Genomic DNA, 17,886 nt, shown 5'->3' on the forward strand with positions numbered 1-17,886 from the left:
ATTGTACACCTTAACCTTACAGGGTTTCTGAACAATGAGAAAAAGAATTTACAAACAGACAACAAATCTAAATAGGCAACTCAGATATAGAAATTCAATTGACCAGTAAATATAAGAAGATGTTTAAATAGTAATCAATGAAATGAAGATTAAAAGAAAAAGAGAGAGAGAGACTATGTTTCAACCATCAATATGGCCAAGAGCAGGGATGGGCATGAGGTGGGAAAGAGCCCCAAACCAGAAAGAGCCCTGCCTCTCCAGCCTTTGGGGGCAGCCTCAGACCTGGCTAGCAAAGTCTGGAAGAGGGCTATAAAGTCCTAGGGCTCCTGTAACAAAATACCACAAACTGCATGGCTTAAAACAACAAGAATTTATTTTTTCACTATTCTAGAGGCTACAGGTCCAAAATCAAGGTGCAGCAGGGCTGGGTCCTTCTGGAAGCTCTAGAGGAGACTCCTCTCCACGCCCCTCCATAGCCTCTGATGGTCGCCGGCAACCCTTAGCTGGTTGACGCATCACTCCAGGTCTCTCCAATTGCTGTCTCTGTCTTAACATGGCATTCTCCTCTCTGTGTGCCTCTGTCTACATTTCTCTCTTCTTATAAGGAGACCAGCCATTGGATTAAGACCCACTGTAATCCAGTATGACCTCATCTTGACTTGATGACATCTGCAAAGACCTATTTCCAAATAAAAGCACGTCCACGGATTCCGGGAGTTAGGACTTCAACTTATCTTTTGGGGAGCACAATTCAGCCCAAAACAGAGACCGTGGTCTCTACACCAGCCAGACTGAACTAGAACCTGCCTAATGGGATGCATCCTCAGCAACAGGCCCCCGCTCAGACATGAGGAGAACTTCCCCCTCCACACCCAGGAGGCTAGTGTCTACACAGCCAGGGTCACTCCAGTGGGGACAGATGGAGATAAGCCTTCATGGCAGAATCACCCCTTAGCTCCACTTAGGACCCTGAAGGATCTGGAACACACTGAAAGAGGCACAAGCTGAGTTCTCAGGTCTCAGTTTGGAGACCGCAGCCAACAGAACCCCAGTTGCCAACACACAGAGTAAAAGTTATTCCTCCAAAAAGAGTCCAGGGACCCCCGCAGACACGAGGAGCAGCAGGTGGTTCTAGGCCCCCAGGTTCCCATACATCTGCAGTCCCTCCCTGGACACCAAGGATCAGCCTTGGCCACCGTTCTGTTCTCAGAGGTGAGTAGCCACACAGAGGAACGGGGCGGGCTTCTTGAGTTCTTAGTTAGCCCCGACCCCTGACCTCTGTCTGTCAGTGTCCAGGCAGGGGAGCCAAGCTGAGGAGAGAGGAACACCTTGCAGGGGGTCAGGACCCCCCCACAGAAGGGTGGGAAGCTGATCGTCTTGGGTGAAGAGAAGGTCTTGACAACTCCCAAGGGAAAGAGTCCTTCATGGGGATTCTTAGGTTGCCGTGGACATAAGATTGGTCCCCACGTTGAGAATCAGACATAATTGTGTGGATTGAGTAGTCACCTAAGAAAGTGGACAGTCACAAACACAGGTGAGCTCCCGGATCCTTCTGAATGGAGCCCCTTGGCCCGCTGTTGGTACACTCCTGCCCCCTCGCCAAACACACACCCAGGGCAAGGCTTCAAACAGCAGGTACTGTGACGTCATTCAGGGTTTGGAGCAGGGATCTGGGGCACATCCCCTGTGTTGGGGCCGCCAACACCAGGCTGAGGTTAATTTCCTGCAAGTGACAGCAATATCTGTTGTAAAATAGCATAAAGTTGCCGACCTGCTTCCGAATGGCAGCGTGAAGAAAAGAAGTGAATAAAAGTCAACTGCAGGTTCCTTCCCTCAGGCTGTTTGAACTCTGTCGTGGTTTGAAAGTCCAGAGCCCAGTCGATGTGTGTAGCTGACACATCTCCCATGCGTGAGGGTTGCTGTGAGCGGACACACCAGGCTCCATCCTCACCAGAGGAGACGGGGGACCAGGGTCTCAGGACAGACTCCATGCTCCATTTCCCAAACCTGACTAAACCATGAGTCTGTGTCATGTTTCAGAGAAATTATCCCAGCTTACCTGTGCAAGAATCACTTTGGAAAGTGGCATAGATGTTTGTCTCCTAGTTTTAAAAACTACCTAAGGGAGAGTTTGATGTATTCTTTCACAAACACCCCTGCACACTACGTGGAACAATTCTCTCAGCTGAACCGCTGTCCTTTGCTGAATGCATTTCATTTCCTGTTTCCTGCAGAAGATGAGCATCTTGTCACCGAAGCAGCAGCGAGCTCTGCTAGGTCACAGCGTCTCAGGAAGTTGAGCATAAAAAGCACTCTGGTTGTGATGGTGATGGCTGAGTGAAACCTGTCTTTCATCCCAGCATAGTTGTCGTGTGACTGATTCATGCAGCCGGGTGGACCTCACAATTAATGGAAGCAGACAGCTCGGCCAGCTTCCTGGGCGCCTTCCTGCCACCTCTGTTCTCCAGGGGGAGTGTCTCCTCACTCATCCGCGGGCACCTCCAGCCACCTGGGAAACACACAAGAGCATCAACTCTCCCTGTGGTGCCAGTGGCACTGCCAGGGGGCTCAGCACAGCTGTCAGACACCTGGATATGGTACCCAACAGAGGCTGCCCTCGAGGATGCAAAGCAATGTACTCGGGGCCTCCAGCCTCCATGGTCTGCTTTCAAACACAAGAAGCTGCCGGAGAGGACAAAGGATGGAGTGAGTTGTGAATCAGTCCCATTCTCTGGACCCTGTCAGTGAAGCCAGCAACTGTGCCTCCTTCCAGGCAGGGGAGCTGAGTAAAAGAGAGAGGAGCTCACAGAGGGCCAGGGGTCCCCCTATGTAAGGATGGGAAGCTACTTGTCTTGGGTGAAGAGAAGGTCTTGACAACTCCGAAGGGAAAGAGTCCTTATGGGGATTCGTAGGTTGCCATGGACATAAGATTGATCTCCAAGTTGGGAATCACACATAATTGTGTGGATTGAGTAGTCACCTAAGAAAGTGGACAGACACAGGTGAGCTCCTGGATCCTTCTGAAGGGAGCCCCCTCCACTAGCTGTTGGTACTTGTTGCCCTCTCTCTGGTGCTTCCCCTCATCCACCTTCTCAAACCAATATTTGACCTCGTAAGACATCAGTTCTTATGAGAATTTGAGCTAATTAATAAATTTAATAAATAAACTTAAATAAATGTTTTCCTCCAGGAACTACCCTTATGAAAAAGAATATCTGTCATTGTCTTTTATAAACATTAGAAAAATAATAAGTATTGCAAAAAAAATGCATGCTAAATTTAGAAAACTTGAGAAATGAAGTTGATTTTAAAAGATGAAATCACCTTTAATCCCACCACGCAGATAAACACTCATGTATGGAATGCTTAAGACACCATAGCACGTGGGTGTTCTGTGGTATTTGACATGAGTTCATCATGGATTTGCCTATTAGACGAATGCAAATCAAAACCACAGTGAGATATCACTTCACACCCACTAGGATGGCTAGAATCAAGAACTCAGCTATTCATACAACTTAGTAACAACCACAACAAAGAAAGCAAACAACCCAATCAAAAACTAGGCAGAAGACCTAAATAGACATTTCTCCAAAGAAGACACAGGCAACATGAAAAGATGTTCAACATCGCTAATTATTAGAGAAATGCAGATCAAAACCACAATGAGGTACCACCTCACACCATTCAGAATGGCCATCATTAAAAAGTCTACAAATAACAAATGCTGGAGAGGGTGTGGAATAAAGGGAACCCTCCTACACTGTTGGTGGGAATATAAATTGGTTCAGCCACTATGGAGAACAGTATGGAGGTTCCTCAGAAAACTAAAAATACAGTTGCCATGTGATCCAGCAATCCCACCCCTGGGCATATATCTGGAGAAAACTCTAATTCGAAAAGATACACGCACGTCAGTGTTCATAGCAACATTATTTACAGTTGCCAAGGTATGGAAAAAACCTAAATGTCCATCAACAGATGAATGGATAAAGAAGATGTGGTACCTATATACAATGGAATATTACTCAGCCATAAAAAAGAATGAAATAATGCCATTTGCAGCTACATGGATGGACCTAGAGATGATTATACTAAGTGAAGTAGGTCAGAAAGAGAAAGACAAGTAAAACATGATATCGCACATATGTGGAATCTAAAATATGACACAAATGAACTCATCTACAGAATAGAGTCACAGACATAGAGAACAGACTCGTGGTTGCAGGGGAAGGGGGTGGAGGAGGGATGGATTGGGAGTTTGGGGTTAGCAGATGCAAACTATTATATATACAATGGATAAACAACAAGGTGCTACTGTATAGCACAGGGAACTGTATTCATTATCCTGTAATAAACCATAATGGAAAAGAATATGAAAAAGTATATATATATGTACATATATATGTGTAACTAAATCACTTTGCTGTACACCAGAAACTAACACAACATTGTAAATCAACTATACTTCAATTTTTAAAAATTCAGATAATCGCGAGCGTTGGTGAGCATGTGGAGAAATCAGAATGCTCACACATGGCGGGTGGGCCTGTGAAATGCAGAGGCCACTTTGGAAAACTGCTTGGCCGTTCCTCCATAAGTCGTACATCGAATTGCCACATAACCCAGAAACGCCACGCCTAGGTATATACCCGAGAGAAATGAACAATATGTCAACATAAAAACTTGTATATGAACGTCCATAGCAGCATTATTCAAAGTGACTAAAAAGTAGCAACAAACACCAAATCCATCCACCGTTGACAGGGTAAATGAAATGTGGTACCCACACGAGCCAATGTTATTTGGCCATAAAAAGGAATGAAGTACTGATACATTATGCTCAGTGAACTAAGCCAGACACAGAAGGTGACATATTGCATGATTCCCTTTATAGGAACAGGACGTTAGCAGATGGAGAGTGTGTGAAAATAGTGGGGAAAGTAATAACAACAGAAACAGCTGCATTGAGTTCTCTGTCTGAACGGGAATTGACTCTTCGTCCTCACAACACTGGGAGGTGGATATTATTTTACCCCCATTTCACAGATGCAAAAGGTAAGACCCCAGGCCAGGACCCCACCTCTGGGAGATGACGGGGTGGTGAGGATGAACAGGCAGTTCCTGTCCTGACTGCACGTGCCCCGAGGGAGGATGGAAAGGGTCCCACTCACACTGGCCCCAAACGTCTGCACTCACACCCCGATTTCCACAAAGCCCAGTCGAGAGGCTAGATCCTGCACCACCATGATCTCTCTCTCAGGATGGGAACGCTGGAAACCCACGGGAGCAGGGGAGCGGTCCCCAAGCTGATTCACATGCCAAAGACTCGGACCCGTGGTCCAACGCCCGATGAGGTTGACCACACATCACCGCCTTGGCATCACAGACATGACATGCGGAGAGCGGAACAGGTGACCCGCCTCAGCCCCTCGAGACACCCCAGTCCTTCGTGTCCTCCTCTCCATAAGCCCCATCGCTGGACAGTCCCTTCTGTACCGTCAAGGAGGCAAGGTCTACAGAAGCTGGCATCTGGGCCATGCCCACTAGGAGACCCCTGCTTACCTCCTCCGAGGGACAGTAAGCGAGCACTCTGGGCTGCAGGTTTGGGACCCCACAATCCACGTGTGGAACCCTAACCCCCAGTGTGATGTCATTTGGAGGCGGGGCTTTGGGGCATGGCTAGGGTTAGATTAGGGTGGAGCCCTCATGATGGGATTGTTACCAACTCTAAGCTCGTGCGGCTCACGTGAGCAGTTGGGGTGCAGATGATGTGTTGGAGCAAGGAATAGCAACTTTATTCAGAAGGCCAGCAAACCAAGAAGACGGTGGGCTCGTGCCCCAAAGAACCGTCTTTCCTGACTTAGGATTCAGCCTCTTTTTATACTACAAAGGGAGGGAGTAAAGTCAAACATTTCCTGGTTCCCATCAGCTTCCGGAGGGGATGTGTTCATTTCTTCCTTCCTGCAGCCATTCACCGGTGGGCCTGGTCAGGATGTTTCCTGTGAGCTAAACAAAGGTATTTCAGCTTCATGCTCATTACATGGGAGGCAGGGTTCCCAGAGGTGGGCTATGATGTGTAATTTAAGCTTGTAGGCGACATCCCTTTAGTGATGAACTTGTAAGAGAATGCAAAATGTTCTTCCTATTACAGGATTAGTGCCCTCCCAGGAAGAGGAAGACAGAGATCTCCCTCCATGGGCACACACCAAGGAAAGGCCACATGAGGACACAGTGAGAGGATGGCCGTGTACAAACCAGGAACAGAGGCCTCCCGGGAGCCAAATCTGCTGGCACCCTCATCTTGGACATCTGGCCTCCAGGACCGTGAGAAATAAACATCTGCTGTTTAAGGCGCAGAGTAAGCTGTGGTACTCTGTTGTGGCAGCCAGGCTGACCAGGACGGGGGTGAGCGAGTAGTTGGTTGGTGTACTGGGTTGAAACAGTGTCCTCCAAAAATCCACGTCCACCAGGAACATCAGAATAGACAATAATTGGAAATAGGGTCTTGACAGATGTAATTAGATAAATTAAACTCATCCAAAGCTGGTGTACTTACAAGAGGAGGGAAATTTGGACACAGACACAGAGGAAAGACGGTCATGTGAAGACGAAGCGGTGCTTCCACAAGGCAAGGAACGTGAGAATTGCCAGCCGCCATGAGAAGCTGGAAGAGGCAGGAGGGCTCCCGCCCTGGAACCTTCAGGGACAGCGTGGGCCTGCTGACACCTTGATCTCAGGCTTCCAGCTCCAGAATATGAAAAGATTGCTGTCTGCTGTCTCAGCCCTCCCAGCCTGTGGTGCTGTCAGGGCAGCCCTAGGACACCAGCATGGCCTCTAGTGAATTACTGTGCACATGCCCTCATGCGTCTGGACCACTGGCTCATCGAGCCTTCAACCCTGATGGAGCACCACTTTGGCTGGCGGCATCCCTCGCCCGCCCCGTGGGTGCTGCTGTGCTGGGGGAGGGGGAGGGGTGTTCCAGGGGGCCACGGGAGCAGCCACGGAGCCGGAGTCCAGCCTGGCTTGCTGCCAGCCAGGAGGGGAGCGGTTCACGCACACTTGCCTCCTCTCTCCCCCCACACACACTGCTGACAACTCCAGTGCCCATGTCCTAGGATCTGCTGAGCGTTAGATAAACCGTCCCTTCCCTGGTGCTCGGAGCTGCGCCTGGCGCCTAGCAGCCTCCGTGGAGACTGCCCGCGTGTCCTATGGGGCCATGAGCAGGGCTGTGCTTTTGGCTGAGTTGCCTCTTCTCAGGGGTCTGAGACCCCAAACACCGAGCACCCTCTTTCCACGGCCCAGGGGAGCTAAATGTCCTGTTTGTTCTCCCAAGCAGCGCCTCTGCAATCTCCTTAAATCGATAAGTCAAGAGCCCTAATTTCTTCATTTATGTCAAGAAGGGAAAGGTTAAGTCAGGATGAAAAGGTTAAATTGGAAAGATTAAACGTGTTCCTGTCATTTTCTGGGTTAGATGGGTTTCACTTGGTACCCTGTCAAACAGAAATTTAACTGGAAATTGTTTCGGGGAAAAAAAATGTAATTATAAGAGAATAAAATCGACAGGCCCCATCGCAGGCCCCTGGGTGATTGCCTAGAAGCATCTGCATTAAGTCTAAGGGTGTGTTTTCCTGCATGTGTGCAGGTAAACACACATATACACGCACACAGGCACACACGTGTGTACACACACATATACACAGTTCCCTCAATTCCATCATCCGCGCCTTTCCCAGGTTGAGTCGTTACTGCGCGATGCTGTCCCGGGAAGGTGGGGATGAGGGTGCATTTCTTCTCAAAGTCACTAATTCTGTCTGTGAGAGTCCGGCTGGGGCAAGTCCCTTCACAGCGGAGGTGACATCGGGTGGCTCTTGGAGACTCAGTAGAGCTTTGCAGACAGACAAGGAGAAGAGCTCCCAGCACAGGGAAAGAACCTGGGCCTCGTGGTGAAGCCAACATGAGCTCCCACCCAGTCCCCTGGACCCACAGGTACACTGGTCAGCCTCACAACCAGTCCTCATGGCCGTGGTCACCAGCCCAGGCTTGACCTTCCCGTCTCTTTGCGGGTGCCTCCAGTCACCACCCTCAGCAACGTCGGGACTGAAGGCATGCCTCCCCGGGGCTGGCAAGTGCTGAGGGAGAGTTCTGAGAGCCCCCGGCAGCGCCAAGGCCCCTACCTCTTGCACCCTTAGTGCTGTGGCTGCACCAGAGCCGGCAGGAACAGCCCAGGATCCGGGCCACAGACCACCATCCAAACGCCACCCGGCTGTGCTTGGGTCCCCCTGCCCTGCTAGGCCACACACGCCTCTGTGACAACTAGGAGGAGATGCCCCTTCCTCTGGGAGGACACAGCCCCGCCGCAGGTTGCCCTCAGCCAGGCCCCTCGTGCAGAGAAGATTCTGTGTAGCCCGAAGCATCCCGAGGAGCCCATCAAAATCCCAGGCTCCCGGGCAGACACACGTGCTGGGAGGGCCAGTGTTGGTCCCAAGGGGCAGGGGGTCTGGCCCAGCGGGGGGTCACCCTTGCAGGACGGGACAGTCTAAAGTGGCCAGAGGAGCCCCATGGCACCAAAGCCCATGGAACGGGACCACGGAGAAGCTGGAGGGCAGATGGCAGGCAGAGGGAGGCCCGGGCCTGCGAGCTCATGCAACGGACGGCAGCACCCGCTCCAGAGAGGACAGAGCCCAGCGCTGGCCGGCCGTGGCTTCAGCCTCTGGCTGAGGAACAGGGAAGATGGGATTGCTGGTCTCCTGCTGGCGGGGATGACGACTGGCCGGCCCTCCTGCAGCTGCTGACCTCCCCCACCCCCGACTCCGACTCCCGTCCCCAGGGCTGCTGGCTCCCGCCTCCGGGAACAAAGAGGCGAAAGCTCAAGGCAGAAATCAGCCCAGGCACACTGACCGCAGAGGACGGCCAGATGTTACACACACAGAGCACAATTCTCCCCAGGACAGCCCCACCCCACGGGACCTCTGGTTCGTGAAGGCATGCTCCCTTCTCCCCCAGGCTCCAGGGAAGCTGGGGTCCGAGCTGAGCCAATGGGGACACACCTGCCTCTAGTCACAGAGGACTGGCGCTCTGAGCATCTGTGTGCTGGGCAGCGTTCAGGACGCAGCCGTGGAGAAAGCAAAGTAAAAGGCTTCTAAAGCCCTGCTTCAGGGCTCCCACATCAGGCAGAGGGGGCCGGTGAGTTGAGTGTGGTCTGAAACTCCCCATCCAGCTGGGGCTGGGCCAGAGCCGGGCTTCGTGGGGCTGAGGGATTCTGCCAAGGTGCACGGGTGGAGGAACAGCCCCACGGAGTGTTCTGGAAGCCAGCCTCTCCCTCCTTCATTCCCTCCCTTCCTGACGAATATCTGCTGAGCACCCCCCATGCCGGGGGTTTGGGGGGGAGGTCAGGGATTAAGATTCAGGATTAAGTGCCGGTGATGCCTGCTGAGCTTGGAAGGACCAGAAGGAGCCCAACGGCACGTGCCCTGCCCGCTCGGCCCCTGCAGGTACGTTCCCACACAAACAACTCTCCTTAGGGCGGGAACGAGGCACCGCGCCTGCTTCTCCCCGTGTCCCGGGCTGCAGAGTCCCACCACCCCTCACGGACCAGAGGGGCTCACTGTGTCCAGACCATGCCGGCAAGAGCTGCTTCCTTCTGGGGTCTGAAATTTCCGGCCCTGCTGGGCAGTGGGTGCCCACGTGACCAGCCCCCAGGAAAAGCCCTGGGCACCAGGGACAGCTGAGCTTCCCTGGAGGACAGCACTTCTCGCGCGCTATCTCAGCTCCTCCCTGAAGGAATTAAGGCCTCCCCCGTCCACCGTGGGGCTCCCCCAGGAGGGGCTCCTGGCAGCTCATGCCTGGTCCCTTCTGGACTGCACCCCATGCACCTCTTCTCTGTGCTGGTTTCGCTTCGTATCCTTTTGCTGGAATAAATCTGAACCACAAGTACAATCGCATGCTGAGTCCTGTGAGCCCTCCAAGCAAATCCCTGAGATGGGGTGGCCCTGTGGAGATCCCACACAAGCCCCCCAAAACCCCAGGCAGACAGTGTTAGGGGCTCACAGCGGCTGAGCATCTGGCTCTCAGAGCGTCCCCGTTGGGGTGAAGCCCCACACACTACCCAGCTTAGCTCACCTCCAGCTCGGCCACCGCAGCAGTGCTGGGTGACAAGTGGTCAGAGACGAAGCACACGTGAGCCAACTCTGCCAAAGCCCCCGGCCCCACCCTTAGCATCCACCCAGAGGCTCTGGGAAAGCAAGCCGGTCTCTGCCCCGGCAGTTAGAGGGCAGGGGGTGCGGGTCTGTTCACAGCTGTGCGTGTGCAGAGAAGTGATGATGTCACAACATAAACCAGCAGCAGACTGGCTGCCTTGTATCTAAAAGCACTTCTAAGACCCTGGGAAGAGCCAGTCTGGACACAAGGGTGATTCCCTTGTTCTCGGTACCGTCTCCTAGACGCTGAGGGGCGGCCGGAGGGCAGCTCCTCTCTGCTCCCCTGGGACTTGCCTCCGTCCCCAGGACACGCCGTGATCGCTCCATCCACGTGGTGGCGCCATGTCTGAGCGAGTGAGGAAAAAACCCCGCGAGGCTGGGAAGCGAGGCAGAGGCAGGTCCTGTGTCCTTGCAGAGTCAGATCAGAGCAGCCCGAGGCCGGCCCTCCGGAGGACACAGGACACACACGGCTGTGACCCCCTCGTGACTGCTGGTGAAGACCAGGCAAGCCGCGTGCTAACTTGTGAATGTTGACAAGTTGTAGGGATTTCTGTGAGGCAGTGGAAGCATCCCCAAGGCTAGAGCTTTACTACCCCTCAGGACATGGCACACTTCTCACCTAAGTGAACCAAGCTCATTCTAGAACCTTCTTTCACTGACTCTATCAGTCTCTCATGTCCTCCTCTGAACCAACCGAATGGAAAAACCAATTTAAAGGAGCAGGTACGCAGCTCCAGGGCCCTTCCTTCTGCCTCAGGAAGAGGAAGTGGAGCCGTATCAGTTCCTACAGCTGCTGTAACAAATGACCACAAACTTGGTGCCTGAAAACAACACAAATTTATTCTCTTACAGTTTTGAAGCCCAAAATCAGTGTCGGGGGCTAACGCTGAGGGTCGGTAGGGCTGGCCCCTTCTGGAGGTTCTGGGGAGAGAGATTCCTTGCCTCTTCCAGCTTCAGGTACCACTAGCGTCCCTCCGCTTGTGGCCACATCACTCCAACCCTTGCTCCTATCACTGCATTGCCTTCTCCTCTTCTGTAGTCAAATCTCCCTCTGCCTTCCTCTTAGGAGAACACTTGCAATTATATGCAGGACCTACCCAAACAATCCAGAATAATCTCCCCATTTTAAGATACTTAATTTAATCACATCTGCAAAGCGCTCTTCACCGTGCATGGTAACATGCTCAGGTTCTGGGAATTAGGACATGGGCAGCTGTTATGGGCTGAATAATATTCCCTCCCCAGAATCATATGTTGAACCCTGACCTCCAGAACCTCGGAATGTGAACTTATTTGGAAATAAAGTCGCTGCAGATGAAACTAGTAAAATGAGGTCAGACCGGAGGAGGGCAGGCCCCTAATCTGACAGGTGTTCTTATCAAAAAAAGAAGTTTGGACACAGGGACGGACATGAAGACAGACACCACTTGAACATGAAGGCAGACATCCAGGTGATGCTTCTGAGCCAAGGGTTGCCAGCAGACCACCAGAAGCTGGAGAGAGGCCTGGACCGGAGAGAAATGCACCCTGCCCACACTGGGATCCCGGACTTCTGGCCTCCAGGACTGAGAGACAATAAAGCTCTGTTGTCTAGCTGCCCCGTCTGTGGTGCTTTGTCACAGCTGCCTCAGGAAACGGACACAGCATCTTGGGGCCATTCCTCAGCCCAGCACTGTGTGCCCAGCACTGGGCAGCCAGCCCAGCATGATCTGGGGCACAGGACCACCTTGCCCCGCCCCCAGATTTTATCCTCCACAAGCTGAGAAGCAGGGGCTGTGCTTCTCCAGCATCTCGACCCACAGACTGCACTCCAACTGCCGTCTCACCTGGGCCAGTGTCGGCACCAGATACAGAGCTCAAACTGCATCAGCACGCAGAGATTCCCCACTCAGGAAGCTCCGTACAAGCACTGAGTGTGGTGGGCTTGCACCTGTGCCTGTCACTGAAGAGGAGGCCCACGGATAGCCCCTGATGACAGTGAGACCCCTGCACTTCACCTCCAGAGCCCCCGTCCCTGGAGCTGGGCCTCCCTCACCAAGACAATTAGTGGTTGTGCCTCTGGAGGAGATGGCTGGACCCCCAGGAAATCCCTGCATCCCAGCAACATGGATGTTAGTGTGTTTGTGCTGAATCTCCTCCCTCACCTGCCTCTTCCTATCTGAAAATGACAACAAGCAGAAGGGTCCCCATGTGTCACAGCGGTCCTCAAAACCACCTTGAGGTTCAGTGATTTGCTGGAAGGACACATGCAACCTGGAAAAGCTGAATTTACGAGAGCAAAAAGATACAGACCAAAATCGGCAAAGGCAAGGGCTCCTGAGAGAGTCCAGGGCAGACAACGTATAAGCCTCCAGCTGTAGTGTCCACGGAACTGTATAGACAGTGCTGAACCCTCCCAGCAGTGACATGGGACCACAGTGTGAAGTATCGCCAACAAGGGAAGCTTACCTGGGCCTTGTGTCCCAGGTTTCCCTGGGGGTTGACCTTGGATCCTCAGTCTCTGGACACTCTAGAGGTCAAACTGATTACAGCGTGAACCAAGGACCCCAGGAATCACACTGCCAGCCTGACAATCTACCAGGGCCCAAAGCCCCAGATAACCGAAGACCCCCTCATCAGGCAGGACATAGGGGCTTAGAGGTGACCCCCCTAGGATGGTCAAGGACCACAACTTTTGGAAGGATGTGCAGGATTTATCACCCTGCTGAGTGAGCCTTTCCCCGTATACTGAGCCTGTGCGTCTAAAAGCCCTGTCACGGCTGATCCTGCTGGGAGATGCTCTCCGCAGAACCCAGCTCCAGAGCTTTTATTGCCAAAGCCACGGCCACCAGGATCCAGCCCCCCAGATGAACCACATGTCCGGACCTGCCCAATTTAACCCCCTGTGTTTCTGTGGATGTGAGGCGCCGACTGGGCTTCTAACATGATGGAACCTCAGAAGGTTTCTTCTTTGGATGGAAAAGAAGCTCTCACCCACCCGGGTCCTGTGATTAGAGCCTTGAACAGCAATCTCACAGGTAGTGAAAAGTAAACATGCTTCATAGCTTCATTAGTTTTTATCCCACATCAGTTGTAGATTTTTATAATAAAAGCAGTATAAATATAAGGCTAACATAAAAACTCTTATGAAGCTGTGACCACAAAACTCACTGCCCTCTAGGACAGGGATTCCCAATACTGGTGATAATCAGAGCAAATTCTGAGTCCACAGAAACTATTACTTCACTGTATTTTTATAGTACGTTTGGGTAAACTGGAAAAAATTGGGGGCATCGACATGAAGTGTGGCAAAAAAGTTTTTCCCTTTTGTATATCATTATAATTTTACAATGAAATACAGTATATGGAGATAATAAATGTTGCATTTGTGTGAAATTTCCAAATAAAAGCTTTTACTATGTTTGTAATAGAAAGTTGGGATGGATTTCTCTGAGCCTGACTTTTTTATATCAAGCTATGTGTTTGAAATGGTTGTGTGATCCCTGTTCAGGACTTTTTAGTGACGATGTCTTCAAATTCTTTTTGACCCCATGGGTGAGACACTCTGTTAACGTGATTGGGGAACAGAGTTCAGGAGGGCATTCCCCATCACCCTTCAAACGGTGACCACCCTTGGAATGAGGGTGAAGCACCTGACAATCCTTCTGTCCCTTCGCTGATAAACGTAACGTGAATTTCTCATGTGACGATGACTATGATCACTGAGTCCAGCGGACTTTTCGCAAGTAGGGATTTGAGTGACAACGATGCTTTGGTCCACCTAGGCTCTGCCTGGTTAGGATAGTCTCCCTGAAGCTGTTTTTGAGCCACCGTGAAGACACATCTCCTTCCAGCCAGTGACAGAAGCGGGGTGGGAGCCCCTCCCGGCCCCTCCCAACCAGAGGCCCTCGGGCTGGGCACCAGCATCTCGGATGTCTGGAACTCACCCTGTGGATTCCAGCATCACCTGAGCTCACTGCCTGTGGGGTGCGCTGGCCACACAGACCCCACCCTGCCCTTTGTCATCCAAGGAGCCCCCAGGCCAAGGGAACCGGTGTCCCCAGCGTGCTGGTCCTCGAGGGCGGCACTTTGGCCACAGGTGGGAAGCCTCTTCAAAAGAAGCTTGGTTCAGGGCTTCCCTGGTGGCGCAGTGGTTGAGAGTCCGCCTGCCAATGCAGGGGACACGGGTTCGTGCCCCGGTCTGGGAGGATCCCACATGCCGCGGAGCGGCTGGGCCCGTGAGCCACGGCTGCTGAGCCTGCGCGTCCAGAGCCTGTGCTCCGCAATGGGAGAGACCAAAACAGTGAGAGGCCCGCGTACCGCAAAAAAAAAAAAAAGAAGCTTGGTTCAGACAAAGGGTCAGGCCACACTCACTCCCGCCACTTACAGGGTCAACTCCCCCTCCCCCTCTCCCTCTCTCCTGGGTCACCCTCCCAACTGCCATGCACCCCCGGGGTCCTGGGTGCTGCGCCCACCTTCGTCCTGAAGTGGGGGAGGGAGGAATGAGGCCGGCAGGGGGAGGCCGAGAACCCGGCCTGGGCTGTGACTTCAATAACGTCACCAAGAGCAAAAAGAAGTTGGACATTTGTGAAGTAAGATAGCTTTCATAGGGACTTCCCTGGTGGTCCAGCGGTTAAGACTCTAAGCTTCTGCTGCCGGGGCCCGGGTTCCAGCCCTGGGGAACCAAGATCCCACATGCCAGGCGGTGTGGCCTAAATAAATAAATAAATATTTAAAAAATAAAATAAAAACACAAACACTGTATATTAAAAACTAGTTTTCATAGTTGTTTGCTTCAAACTGTCAGATACACAAAAAAACTGGATTCCGGGACGAGCTGGGTTTCTGAGAAGAAAGCAGGACTTCCTGGAATCCCTCTGGTGGACCGGGGGCGGGGGGGGGGGGGGGTGCTGTGCCTGCTGGGGAGGGGAAGGGGCTGGGAGGCCCCGGCCCCATGGAGGAACCAGGCCTGTGGGAACAGGGCCTACAATGCGCCCCAGAACTTAAATAGGCAGAGAGAGGCGGAGGTCCCTAAAGGAAAAGCAGAGAGAGAATAAGAAATATTTCTTCCACCAGCTCAGGCTCTGAGCATCTATTTGCAGAGTGTTTGCCGACGTGGCTGTTCTCAGAACGGGGCCGTCAACCTAACAACCCCCCGAGTTACCAGCCCCCAGCGTCCTTGGCTGCAGGTCGGGGCCACAAGCAGTCCCTCCAATGGGGCCGAGTGACCCTCCCCTCCCCGCGGTGGCGGCCGCAGCTCCAGAGACCTCTGTCCACCCGCACTGCCCACGTGCTCCCCAGGGCCACGCCACCCCCAGGGCCAGTGCCCCCTCTCTGCGTGGGAAACTCTTCTCCCCCCAGGAGATGCTCCCCGCTCTGCTCCTGCGGGGCTGAGCGCCGTCTCCACTACGGATCCCTCCCCGAGGTCCAGCCGCTGTCCTGCGGCAGCTCCCCCCTCCCGGTCTCCCTCGCAGCACATCGTCGCCGTCGGGGACCTGTGGACAACAGGGCCACCAACCCCCTGCCCGGGCCAGACACGCCGTCGGGTCTGCACGGAGGGTGGACGCCTGATTTCGGCAATTCGGGGCGCCCCCGTCGGACCCGACGGGCATCCCCGGAGAGGCAGGAGCGGCCGCGGTCCCACCCGCACTGTCACTGCTGGGAGGTCCCAAACCTCTCTTGGTCGCGGTAGAAGAAAAGAGCTGCTGCCCCGCTTCCCTGTGCTTTTGTAAGACCTGGGCACGTGGTTTCTTTCCGAATATTAACTGAGCTCAGAGCCCGCCTCAAGGAGCCGTCCTCCGTCGGTAAAGGGACCCTCCCGCCGGGCGGAGGGAGGGAGGGGCGCTGGGCGGAGGGTGGGAGGGAGGGAGGGGCCGCGGGGGTGCTGGGCCGGGGCGTCGGCTTTGAGCCAGCAGCGCCCCTCCCTCCTCCGCGAGGCGAGGCTCCCTCAGGCCTTGCGAAGGGCCGGCAAAGCAGCCCCCAGGGGACAGTCCCGGGCCGGGCACGACAGCGAGGCCCGCCCAGACCCCGGTCGTCGCACAGAGGTCCCCTCGCCGGGCAGGCGGCGGCGGCAGGACGGCAGGAAGGCCTGGAGCACCTGTGAGGGAGGCAGATTGGCCGCCAGTAGACACCCCACCCCGGAACTTGGAGATGGGATGGGGTGAGATGGACCAAAGCGGCCAAACAAAACGTTGACAATTGTCCGGCTTCACTGTGGGTCCAGCTTTTCTTCCTCCCGTTCGACTAGCTGGCAGGCAGGGTATCAAAGAACCAAAGAAGACTCTCCAGGACAGGCAACACCGCAGTGAGATGTGTTACAGCTAAAGGGAGGACTTGACATTCTTTCAAATTCTAGTGGGCATCTAGACTCCAATTTTCCTAAAATGAACCTGGAGTCTTACTATTTATTTCCTGCTGCATTTTTCCACATAAAAGCCTTTTTTTTTAACTCACTGAAGCTTTGCTGTCTATTTGCTTCTTTCCTCCCTGTGTAACAACAGAAGCAGGGAAGAAGCATGTGCACCTCCCCATAAACCGGTGAGATCTCAGCAAGCAGTTTCGCGATGTCCCGCCTGGCACTGAGGCTGTGAGGGACACACACAGGCACGCACACACACTCACACACCTCAGAAAGCTCACGATCTACTGAGGAAAGAAGATAAATTTGAAAAAGTCAAGTAACAGCCTTCTTACCATGGTATAGTAAATATAGTAAATATCAGAAAGCAAGTTGACTGACTGACCAATGACAATTACGGGACCCAGCAAGGTGCAGACAGCCCTTCTGACCCTCCAGGAGGCTCCAAGCAGAGGAGGGAGCCGCTGGGTGTGGACGGAGGAGCCGGCCCTGGAATAAGTGCACAGAGAAAAGGAGGACCCAGTCACCCCCAACCACAGCCAACATTTCCCTATGCCAAAGAGGGACCTGGGACACACAGGTGGAGGCCGGGGTGTCAGGGCCTCCCACACTCAGGAAGGACCCCCTGCCCTGCACCAGACCTACCTGGGCTTCTACACCTTCACAGCGAGCTGGAAATTCAGGACATGAGGAGGGAGGGAAGCCAAAAAAACTCCCAACTGCTCTTTGTTTTGCACCGCAAACAGAATTCAGCAGCATTTAGACTGTGACCACAGTGTCACCTCCAGCCAATGAGATGCTTCTCAAAGGGCCAAGCCCCTCAGACCCCACCCAGACAGTTTCTCTTGAAAGCAGCACAGGGGATGCTGGTCTGGCTCAGGGACCCCAGGAAGGAGCTGCACTCCGCTGGCTTCCCACCCTCCTCGACCGAGGCAGCTCGTGTCCTTTCTGGGCTCCGGGGTCTTGTGCTTCAAATGATGGGTCCAGACCATCAGGGCTGGCGAGAGAGATGCAGTGGGTGAGGCCACCAGCATTCTGTTTTGTTTTTAGTTTTTAATTTTTTATTGGAGTATAGTTGATTTACAGTGTTGTGTTAGTTTCTGCTATACAGGAAAGTGAACCAGTTATATATATATATATATATATATATATACCCACTCTTTTTAGATTCTTTTCCCATATAGGTCATTACAGAGTATTGAGTAGAGTTCCCTGTGCTATATAGTAGGTCTTTATTAGCTATCGATTTTATATATAGTAGTGTGTATATGTCAATTCCAATCTCCCAATTTATCCCTCCCCTTCCCCCCCACCTTTTTTTTTTTTTTTTTGCGGTACGTGGGCCTCTCA

The sequence above is a fragment of the Orcinus orca genome, chromosome 3 (genome assembly GCF_937001465.1).
Source record: "Orcinus orca chromosome 3, mOrcOrc1.1, whole genome shotgun sequence".
Taxonomy (NCBI): domain Eukaryota; kingdom Metazoa; phylum Chordata; class Mammalia; order Artiodactyla; family Delphinidae; genus Orcinus; species Orcinus orca.